Source organism: Dipodomys ordii, unplaced genomic scaffold (genome assembly GCF_000151885.1).
Source record: "Dipodomys ordii isolate 6190 unplaced genomic scaffold, Dord_2.0 Scaffold129, whole genome shotgun sequence".
Lineage (NCBI taxonomy): Eukaryota > Metazoa > Chordata > Mammalia > Rodentia > Heteromyidae > Dipodomys > Dipodomys ordii.
In genome coordinates, this window is record NW_012267345.1 from 2,253,756 (window position 1) to 2,264,459 (window position 10,704).

Genomic DNA, 10,704 nt, shown 5'->3' on the forward strand with positions numbered 1-10,704 from the left:
CAGGGAGGGTGCTCAGGCCGTGAGTTGAAGCACCAGGACCGGCAAGAAAGAAAAGAAGATAGAGGGGGAGAGGGAAGGAGGGAGGCAGGGAGGGAGGGAGGGAGGGAGAGACGGGGTGGGGTGGGGTGAGGTGAGGAAAGGAAAGGAAAGGGGAAAGAAGAAACAGTTGGAACTTCAGGACCTGTGGTAGCATCATGTCTACCAGCTCCGGCACAAGGAAATACAATGCTACCAAACTGCCAAATATATTTCATCTCAACTCATATTATCAAGCCATTTTCCATTTTCTCTTTCTGTAAATTTCTACTTTTTACTTTCCTAGCCTGTTGTTCCCTTTCTGTTCTCTGATTTTGTTTTGTTGTTATTCCAGATAGGTTTCGCATGGAGCCCAGTCTGGTCTCAAACTCAGTCCTCCAGAGCCCTGGGATTACAGATGTGAGTTATAACACCTGGAACTATTTTCCCTCAGTGTCAGCCAGATGCCAGTGGCTCACACCTATAATCCTAGCTACTCGGAGCCAGCCTGGCCAGTAAAGTCCATGAGATTCTTATCTTCAGTTAACCACCAAAAAAGCCAGAAGTGGAGTTGTGGGTTCAAGTGATAGAGTGCTAGCCTTGAGCAAAAGAAGGTCAGGGACAGCGCCCAGGCCCTGAGTTCAAGCCCCAGGATCAGCACCAGGAAAGAAAGGAAAAGAAGAAAAACATCTATTTTCTTCTTATGTCTAGATTCACTGAATAAGGGGAGATTTCACTGTTACGCGTTCACACTCATTTATAATATATTCCAATCAATCTCCCTCCCTCCATCACTGTTCTGCCCACTTTCCCCCATTCATTCTCCAGCACCCTCTGCTTTTCACTCAAAAATCACAGCCGGCTTCAGCTGCCTTGTCCCGGTTGGCAGGAACTGCAGGGACATCTCCACCGGCGTAGTGCTTCGACTCCGTCTACCCTGAAGCCCTCAGCAAGGGTTTGGGCTTTCTCTTTGAGAGTTCACGAACCTTTGTCGCACCTTTGAACACACTGTGTGCCCGATGTCTGCACTTGTTCACAAGTGATATCCATGTCTGACTGGTGTCTGAGTGTGAACCTCACACTCAGGTACCCTTTCTTCTTGCACATGCTCCATGTCAAGTCCATTTCTGGATCATATGCAAGAAATGGTCCCACCTTGAGGCCCTGCTGGTCAGGAGCAAAACCTTGAGCCAGGTCTCAGAGCCTTGAGCCAGGTCTCAGAGCCTTGAGTCAGGTCTGAGCCAGGTCTCAGAGCCTTGAGCCAGGTCTGAGCTAGATCTCAGACCCTTGAGCCAGGTCTGAGCCAGGTCTGAGCCAGGTCTCAGAGCCTTGAGCCAGGTCTGAGCCAGGTCTCAGAGCCTTGAACCAGGTCTGAGCCAGGTCTCAGAGCCTTGAGCCAGATCTCAGAGCCTTGAGCCAGGTCTCAGAGCCTTGAGTCAGGTCTGAGGCAGGTCTGAGCCAGGTCTCAGAGCCTTGAACCAGGTCTGAGCCAGGTCTGAGCCAGGTCTCAGAGCGTTGAACCAGCTCTCAGAGCCTTGAGCCAGGTCTGAGCCAGGCCTCAGAGCCTCAGAACCTCAGGAACCTTCTCTCTCCCCCTGGGAGAGTGGACATCATGCAGGGGCCAGGCTGAGCACTGTTCTCAGGACTTCTGGGTCTTGAGTAGCCATCCAAAGCCACCACAGATCACAAAGGGTAGAAGTGCAGGGTCCTCATCTTCTATAGCATGATTCAGGACTGGCCTTCCTGCCTGAGGATTAGAACACCAGGGTCTGCTCTCTATGTATCTGAGTGTCTGTCAAACCTCCAGCCCAGGCCATGTGGGCCAGACCAACCTCCAGCCCAGGCCATGTGGGCCCAGACCAACCTCCAGCCCAGGCCATGTGGGCCCAGACCAACCTCCAGCCCAGGACATGTGGGCCCAGACCAACCTCCAGCACAGGACATGTGGGCCAAGACCAACCTCCAGCCAGGCCATGTGGCCCAGACCAACCTCCGGCCCAGACCAACCTCCAGCCCAGGCCATGTGGGCCCAGACCAACCTCCAGCCCAGGCCATGTGGCCCAGACCAACCTCCAGCCCAGACCATGTGGCCCAGACCAACCTCCGGCCCACGCCATGTGGCCCAGACCAACCTCCGGCCCAGACCAACTTCCAGCCCAGACCAACCTCCAGCCCAGACCAACCTCCAGCCCAGGCCATATGGGCCCAGACCAACCTCCAGCCCAGACCAACCTCCAGCCCAGGCCATATGGGCCCAGACCAACCTCCAGCCCAGACCAACCTTCAGCCCAGACCAACCTCCAGCCCAGGACATGTGGCCCAGACCAATCTCCAGGCAATGTGGGCCCAGACCAACCTCCAGCCCAGGCCATGTGGCCCAGACCAACCTCCGGCCCAGACCAACTTCCAGCCCAGGCCATGTGGGCCAGACCAATCTCCAGCCCAGACCAACCTCCAGCCCAGGCCATGTGGACCCAGACCAACCTCCAGCCCAGACCAACCTCCGGCCCAGGCCATGTGGGCCCAGACCAACCTCCAGCCCAGGCCATGTGGGCCAGACCAACCTCTGGCCCAGGCCAACCTCCGGCCCAGGCCATGTGGCCCAGACCAACCTCCAGCCCAGGCCATGTGGGCCAGACCAACCTCCAGGCCATGTGGGCCCAGACCAACCTCCAGCCCAGACCAACCTCCAGCCCAGACCAACCTCCAGCCCAGGCCATGTGGGCCAGGCCAACCTCCAGGCCATGTGGGCCCAGACCAACCTCCAGCCCAAGCCATGTGGGCCCAGACCAACCTCCAGCCCAGGCCATGTGGGCCCAGACCAACCTCCAGCCCAGGCCATGTGGGCCCAGACCAACCTCCAGCCCATGTGGGCCCAGACCAACCTCCAGCCCAGGCCATGTGGGCCCAGACCAACCTCCAGCCCAGGCCATGTGGGCCCAGACCAACCTCCAGCCCAGGCCATGTGGGCCCAGACCAACCTCCAACCAACCTCCAGCCCAGGCCATGTGGGCCCAGACCAACCTCCAGCCCAGGCCATGTGGGCCCAGACCAACCTCCAGCCCAGGCCATGTGGGCCAGACCAACCTCCATCCTGAGCAAAGCTGTAGTTGCCACTGGTAAGGAATGTGGCAGTCAGTCTGCACCTGACTAGCCACTTTCAAACCTCTCTCATCGTGTTCTCATTCCCTCTCAGGGGGTTGACGCAGCACAGGTACCAGTGGCTGTGGAGGTGTTGCCAACAGCACAGGTACAAGCCGCCATAGGGAGGTACTGACGACAGCTCAGGTACCAGGTATGTTGGAAAGGGCTTGCCTGGTTCTGGAAGCTAGGTGACACATGGCGGAGAGTAAGAACCGAGGGTCCGCTCCTCTGAGCCTTCTGTCCCCAAGGGTATACCTCAGGACAGGCTTGTGTCAGGGGGATGGGAAGGGCCTTCCAGGGAAGGGAGGGCCTGCTCCTGGACAAGGCTGCACACACAGCAGCCTTGGTGATCCCTGCTGCAGATTCATCTGAAGTCTAGCTTGTCAGAGTGCCCTTCTCCTGAAACCACGTGAGCGGCTCCACCATGCCAAAGGCCACACTCCCTGACCCCACTCCCCAGCAGGGGGGTTCTGTTTCCTCCCTGGGGTCCTGGTGCTGAGGTGGAGTGGGAGGGCTCATCAGACCACAGGTTTCCTGAGGAAGGAAGGGAGGGTGGGTGTGTGCTCTGGGACGGCCGCCTCCCTCCTCCGGCCGCCAGCCCCAGTGGAGGGGCGCACGTCTGCTGCTATTCCTCCTTGAGGTGGGGCAGCCGCTCCCAGTGAGACCCCGCACAAGACCCAGCCCACAAAAACAAGCCAGTTCACAGGCTTGGGACTGTGCTGGATTCCCAGAGGGATCTGTAACACCTCCACGGCAGGCCCGCCTCGGACAGGCAGTCCCCTGCACCGCGGCGTGAGCTCATCCACACACACGGGGCAAGAAGAAAGACGCCGAAGAATGCTCTCCTGATCTAGGTTCTGTGATGCTCTCACAATGCCATGATGCTGTACACGTGGATAGGCGTCCCGTTCAAGGATGTGATCATAAATTACATACAGAAAAATAAAAAATAAAAACACACACAAAACCCCTGCCAACCCCTTCCTGAGGGAAGAATGCTTGTCCCGCATCCTGCCTGGGCCGGCCCTGAGGCGACCTCTCTCCCTCCGGGGAAGCTGCAAGGAGGCCTGGGCTTGGAGCCAGGGAAGAGGCCAGGGCAGTGCCAGACCCTCTGAGGAGGGGGCAGGGAGAGCAGACTCGAGCACCCCAGAGTGAGTCAAGGAGGAGCTGTGGCTTGGAGCAGGGCCGGGTTGGCCCAACTGACCAACCTGAGCCCATTACTGCCTTTGTGGTCAGGCCCTTTTTGCAGGGTCTCAAGAGCCCCTGGTGTGGGGGGAGAGGGGAGGCCTCACAGCCGTACAGGTGGGGCTGGAGGGGCAGCTGGCAAGGGTACACCAGCATGGGTCTGGGGACCTGCCTGCCATCTGCCAGGGAAGGAGGGGTGTCTCCCGCCGCCGCCTCCCTCCTCCGGCCTCTGGAGCCTCTATCCCTTCCGCTTCCAGAGGCCCCAGGGCTATTTTTAACTTGGCTGAGCTACCAGAGTTGAAGGTGGACCGAGTGGGGGTGCTAAGGAGAGAGCCTAGCAGCTGCTGCCCTGTCCCCACCCACCGGCTATCAGGCTTTCTAGGGGAGCCTGGGCTTTCTTGCCCTTAGAGGGTAGATAGCATTCCACGTACCATCCCGGTCTCCCACAAAGCCCATGGAGACCCCAGAGACCTGGGATTCAGAAGCACACCTGAGACAAACCCAAAACACACCTGCTGTGAGTCCACATGGACTCCAGAGATAAGTACAAGTGTGAATAAGGGCCCCATTCAGTTCTCCAAAAACACTCAGGCACTCACTCCCATCTGAGACACACATAGGTACCTCACACACACACACACATGACACACACACACATGACACACACACACACGACACACACATACACACGACACACACGACACACACACACATACACACACATGACACACACACACACGACAAACAGACACACACACACGACACACACACACACACAACACAGGGACATGAACACATGGAACATGGAGACACTTGTACATGTAAACACAGATACACACACGGCTTGGGTAGACACAAAGATAGGTACAGGGGCTGGGAAGGTGGCTCAGTGGTAGAGCGCTTGCCTTGCATGCATGAGGCCCTGAGTTCGATTCCTCAGCACCACATAAGCAGAAAGAAAAAAGCCGGAAGTGGCGCTGTGGCTCAAGTGGTAGAGCGCTAGCCTTGAGCTGAAGAGCTGAGGGACAGCGCCCAGGCCCAGAGTTCAGGCCCCATGACCGGACCAAAAAAAAAAAAAAAGAAAGAAAGAAAGAAAAAAAGATAGGCACAGATGCCAAAGACCATCAGCTGATGGATGAGGACCAGGAGCAGGCACTGGTGGCTAACACCTGTCATCCTAGCTACTCAGGAGCAGATCTGGGGATTGTGGTTCAAAGCCAGCCTGGGCAGGAAAGCCCATGATACTCTTATCTCCAATTAAAAGGTGGGAGTGCAGCTGTGGCTCAAGTGGTAGAGCGCTAGCCTTGAGCTGAAGAGCTGAGGAACAGTGCCCAGCCCCAGAGTTCAGGGCCCACAACCAACAACAACAGCAAAAAGCTTAAGGACAGCATCCATGCTCTTAGTTCAAGCCCCAGGACCAGCATACAGACAGGCCAGGGAGAGAAGAGGAAAAGGAGCAGAGTGGGGGGAGAGGGAAGAGGAAGGGAGGGGAGAGAGAGAGAGAGCGAGTACTGAGTTGCCTAGTTTCCCTGTAGCCCGGAGGAGATGGCGTGCAGTGGGAGCTGACATTCCCTCCCCACTTTGGCACCAGTGTTCCCTCTCACCATGGCCAGCAGGACGCACCCACCTTGACACCAGTGTCTCCCTCCCACCATGGCCAGCAGGACGCACCCACCTTGACACCAGTGTCTCCCTCTCACCATGGCCAGCAGGACGTACCCACCTTGACACCAGTGTCTCCCTCCCACCATGGCCAGCAGGACGCACCCTCCTTGACACCAGTGTCTCCCTCCCACCATGGCCAGCAGGACACACTGAAACCTGGCTAACGTGCATTCCCTGTGCTAGGCTATGTCCTTGCCCCACATGCTCAGAATAGAAAATCCCAAGAGAGGGGGTGTCAGGTTGGGTCAGCTCAGAATGTCATCACATCCCCTTCCTTCTTATTCCTCACTCCCCTACTTTCCTCAGCCTTTGCTCCTTAAAAAATAAATAAATATGGGCTGGGAAGGTGACTCAGTGGTAGAGCGCTGGCCTTGAGCAAAGGCTCAGGGACAGTGCCCCTGAGATCAAACCCCAGCACTGGCAAAAAATATTTTTATTGTTATTATAAAGGTAATGTACAGAGGGGTTATTGTTTCACATGTCAGATAATGAGTACTTTGTTTTTTGTTGTTGGTTGTGGGGCTTAAACTGAGGACCTGGGCTCTGTCCTTCAGTTCTTTTGTTCAGGCCAGTACTCTTACCATTTTGAGCCACAGCGCCACTTATAGTTTTCTGGTGGTTCACTGGAAATCAGAATCTCATGGACTTTCCTGCCTGGGCTGGCTTTGAACTGCGAGCCTCAGATCTCAGCTTCCTGAGTATGATTACAGATGTGAGCCACCAGCGCCCGGCCTTATATAATTTTATCTAATCAGAAGCACAGAGGCATTGAACCTTTGTTTTACCCGCCAAGAGTATCCTCCTTTGGTCTTACTGTGTGAGAAGGCAGAGCCCTGTATAATTTATTGTGTCTTGATGTATTTTATTATATATATATATATATATATATATATATATATTGTTTTGTTTTGTTTTGGGTCCAGTCGTGGGGCCTGAACTCTGGGCCTGGGCGCTGTCCCTCAGCTCTTCAGCTCAAGGCTAGCACTCTACCACTTGAGCCACAGCGCCACTTCCGGCTTTTTTCTTTTTATGTGGTGCTGAGGAATTGAACCCAGGGCCTCATGCATGCAAGGCAAGCGCTCTACTACTGAGTCACCTTCCCAGGATTTCAAGCCCTAGTACCTACAAACACACACACACACACACACACACACACACACACAGAGTTTGTGTGTTAAGAAAGTGAGACTAACAATTTTTTTTTGTCTTTGTAAGGCTTGAATTCAGGGCCTGGGCACTGTCCTTGAGCTGTTTTGCTCAAAGCTAGTGCTCTAACCATTTTGAGCCACAGCACCACTTCCGGTTTTCTGGTTGTTCATTGGAGATGAGAATCTCATGGACTTTCCCGCCCTCGCTGGCTTCAAACCACAATCCTCAGATCTCAGGCTCCACAGTAGCTAAGATTACAGGTATCTATGAACCACCAGTGTCCAGCTATAGTATGGAATGAAAAGCAAGTCTGTGTGTTCAATGTATATGTGGTTTTCTGCCAAAGTATTTTGGATTGGAGGCTGGTTGGATCTGAGTCTACCTACAGAGGGGGAGGGCCGATTTCAACTCTGCAAAGCACATTAAGGCCTTGAATTTTCTGGCTGAGAATCTTCCACTTGCTTTCATTCAAACTCCATGTTCTAGTTGGTGAACCCCACCTAGTTTCCCACCCTCATCCCTAACCTACTTCCTGCCCCTCAAGCTCCTCCAAAACGTCTAGCCCAGGGTTGTCCTTTGCCAAGCCCCAGTCCACAGCCCAATTCCTACCAAACATTGATGTCCACATTCTGATTTCTATTCCTGCTCTCTGAAAAGTTTTCCTTTGGGTCAAATCCTTATTTGGACCTTCAGCAAATGATAGCTGAATAAAAACTAATTGTGTGTGTGTGTGTGTGTGTGTGCGCGCGCGCGCGCACTTACACGCACCAGGATACTGGGCTTGGATGCAGGGTCTGGGCATGGTCCCTGAGCCTTTTCCTGAGCCATACCTACAATTCTGGCTTCTTGCTGATTAATTAAGAGGTAAGAGTCTAGTGGAGTTTTCCTTCACGGACTGGCTTCAATGGTCCTCAGATACCAGCCTTCTGAGTAGTGACAATTACATTGCTCAGATGACTAAACTGTTCATTTTTGTCGGTCATGGGGCTTGAACTCTGGGGCTGCACGGTGTCCCGCAGCTCTTCAGCTGAAGGCTGGTGTTCTACCACTTGAACCACAGTACCACTTCTGTTTTTCTGGTGTTTACTGGAGATAAGTCTAAAAGACTTTCCTGCCCGGGCTGGCTTTGAACCACAATCCTCAGATCTCAGCCTCCTGAGTAGCTAGGATTACAGGTGTGAGCCACTGGCACCTGGCGAGTAAAATTTTCTTTCTTTCTTTCTTTTTGGGGGGGTCTGATCCTGGAGCCTGAACTCTGGGCCTGGGTGCTGTCCCTCAGCTCTTCAGCTCAAGGCTAGCGCTCTACCACTTGAGCCACAGTGCCACTTCCGGCTTTTTTCTTTTTGCTTATGTGGTGCTGAGGAATCGAACCCAGGGCCTCAGGCATGCAAGGCAAGCGCTCTACCACTGAGCCGCCTTCCCAGCCCCAGAGTAAACTTTTCTTAAACAAGGATGGTGAGGGGAAAGTGGGAAGGGCAGAGAAGAGGTGCAGGTCATCGCCAGATGCAGGGAATGACCACAGAATAAATGTCTTCATTCTGTCCTGCGGCATCCATGACCAGAGACTAGTAAGGCAGAAGAGGGAGCCTTGGAATCTAAGGCCCAGGCTAACACCTACAAGGCTCCAGCTGCCCTGCTGGCCCCGCCCCCACTCAGGCCTGAAGCACTGCTGGGGCTTTCTAGTGGGCCAAGGCACTGAGCAGGAGCATTGCTGGTGAGGCCAGGGCGCCACACGGGCTCCAGTCCTCCCACTCACTGTCCCTGCTCCTTCTTCCACCTAGGAGCTTTCCACAAAGCCTGCTATTTTCAGTTGAGAGGCACCGATTTCTGGCACCACTGCTGCCCCTACAGGAGCCAGGGCGAAGAAAACCTTGGCCTGGGATTTGGCCTGAGTGGCCATCCCCACAGGCAGGCACACCTGAGCTACCACGGTCGTCAAGGGGAGGCCTCAGATAGGCTCTTAGCCAGCGGGCAGGAGCACTTGCCCTCGGAGGGCGGGCCCACGGCCTGGGTGGGCTGCTGTCCACTGCCTGTGGCCTGATCCCAGCACTTCAAGGGCCATTTGCAACCCTGTGGTCACTTTGGGCTTCCACACGCAGGCGCGGAGGCTGGGTGCACGGATCCCCGGCCGCTGGCCCAGCTCGGGGGGTGGGCAGCCCTGGGCTCCTTCCCTTCCCTTCTGCACCCCACTGCCCTCCCAGGTGGGCCCAGACACACTCCTTCCTCCCAGTCCTGTCCTGGAGGGAGCGCCTGGTTGTCTCCGTGGCCATGTAGGTATGGAGGCCTTGTCCCAGTTACAGAAACCACAGGAACCAAAACGGGGCATCCTCCAGACAGCCGCCCTTCTCCTCTCCCCCTCCCTCTCCACTGGATCTGAGGGTGGGTCTCAGAGGGAGGGGAGGGGACTTAGAATAAGGGTCTGCCTGTCTGGTCCTGCCCTGGGAGCCCGGCCCCCACCAGCCAGGGCTGACCTCAGCCAGCAACTGGACCTGGTGGGTGGGGGAGGGGGTGTGAGTCCTCAAGCGCATCCTAGACCCCGGAGCCACTGAGAACACAGTGCTAGGAGGGGGGAGGAGGCCGCCTTCGGGGTCCCCTGGGGTCAGCTCTGGGACAGTTGCCATTTTTAATCTGTGCAAGTGACTTAGAAGGAGCCGCAAGGGAGGGCCTTAACCCAGATCTACTCAGAGCAAGCTGAGGAGGCAGCCCCCTCCCCCAGCTGGGTGCCCTGGTAGGCAACCCCGTCCTTGGGCCTGACTTCTTTCTGTAGTGAAGGCCCAGGCTGTCCACACCTCGCAGTGACCCCCGGTGTGACCATGTGCCGTGGGCTAGCTCCCCTGGGGTCCTGGAGAAGTCTGACCTCACAGCTTTCAACCTCCCCAGGGAGGGGGGAATCACAGCTCAGGAGGGCCTCTGCCCCCCGAATCCCTGCTTTGACAAGGGGGACAAACCCAGAATCTGCTCCCAACAAGCCCACCCCCGCAGGAACCCTGCCCTCACACTTAGTGTGAGGGGTGAGGGAGTTACTCATTGTGGATGCTGTGTGTGTGGACTGTGTGTGTGTGTGTGTGTGTGTGTGGACTGTGCGTGTGTGTGGACTGTGTGTGTGTGTGGATGCTGTGTGTGTGGACTGTGTGTGTGTGGATGCTGTGTGTGTGGACTGTGTGTGGACTGTGTGTGTGTGGACTGCTGTGTGTGTAGACTGCTGTGTGTGTGGACTGTGTGTAGACTGTGTGTGTGGACTGTGTGTGTGTGTGTGGACTATGTGTGTGTGGACTGTGTGTGTGTGTGGACTGCTGTGTGTGTGGACTGTGTGTGTGTGTGTGGACTGTGTGTGTAGACTGTGTGTGTGTGTGTGGACTCTGTGTGTGTAGACTGTGTGTGTGTGTGTGGACTGTGTGTGTAGACTGCTGTGTGTGTGGACTGCTGTGTGTGTGGACTGTGTGTGTATGGGTGCTGTGTGTGTGGACTGCTGTGTGTGGGGACTGTGTGTGTATGGATGCTGTGTGTGTGGACTGCTGTGTGTGGGGACTGTGTGTGTATGGATGC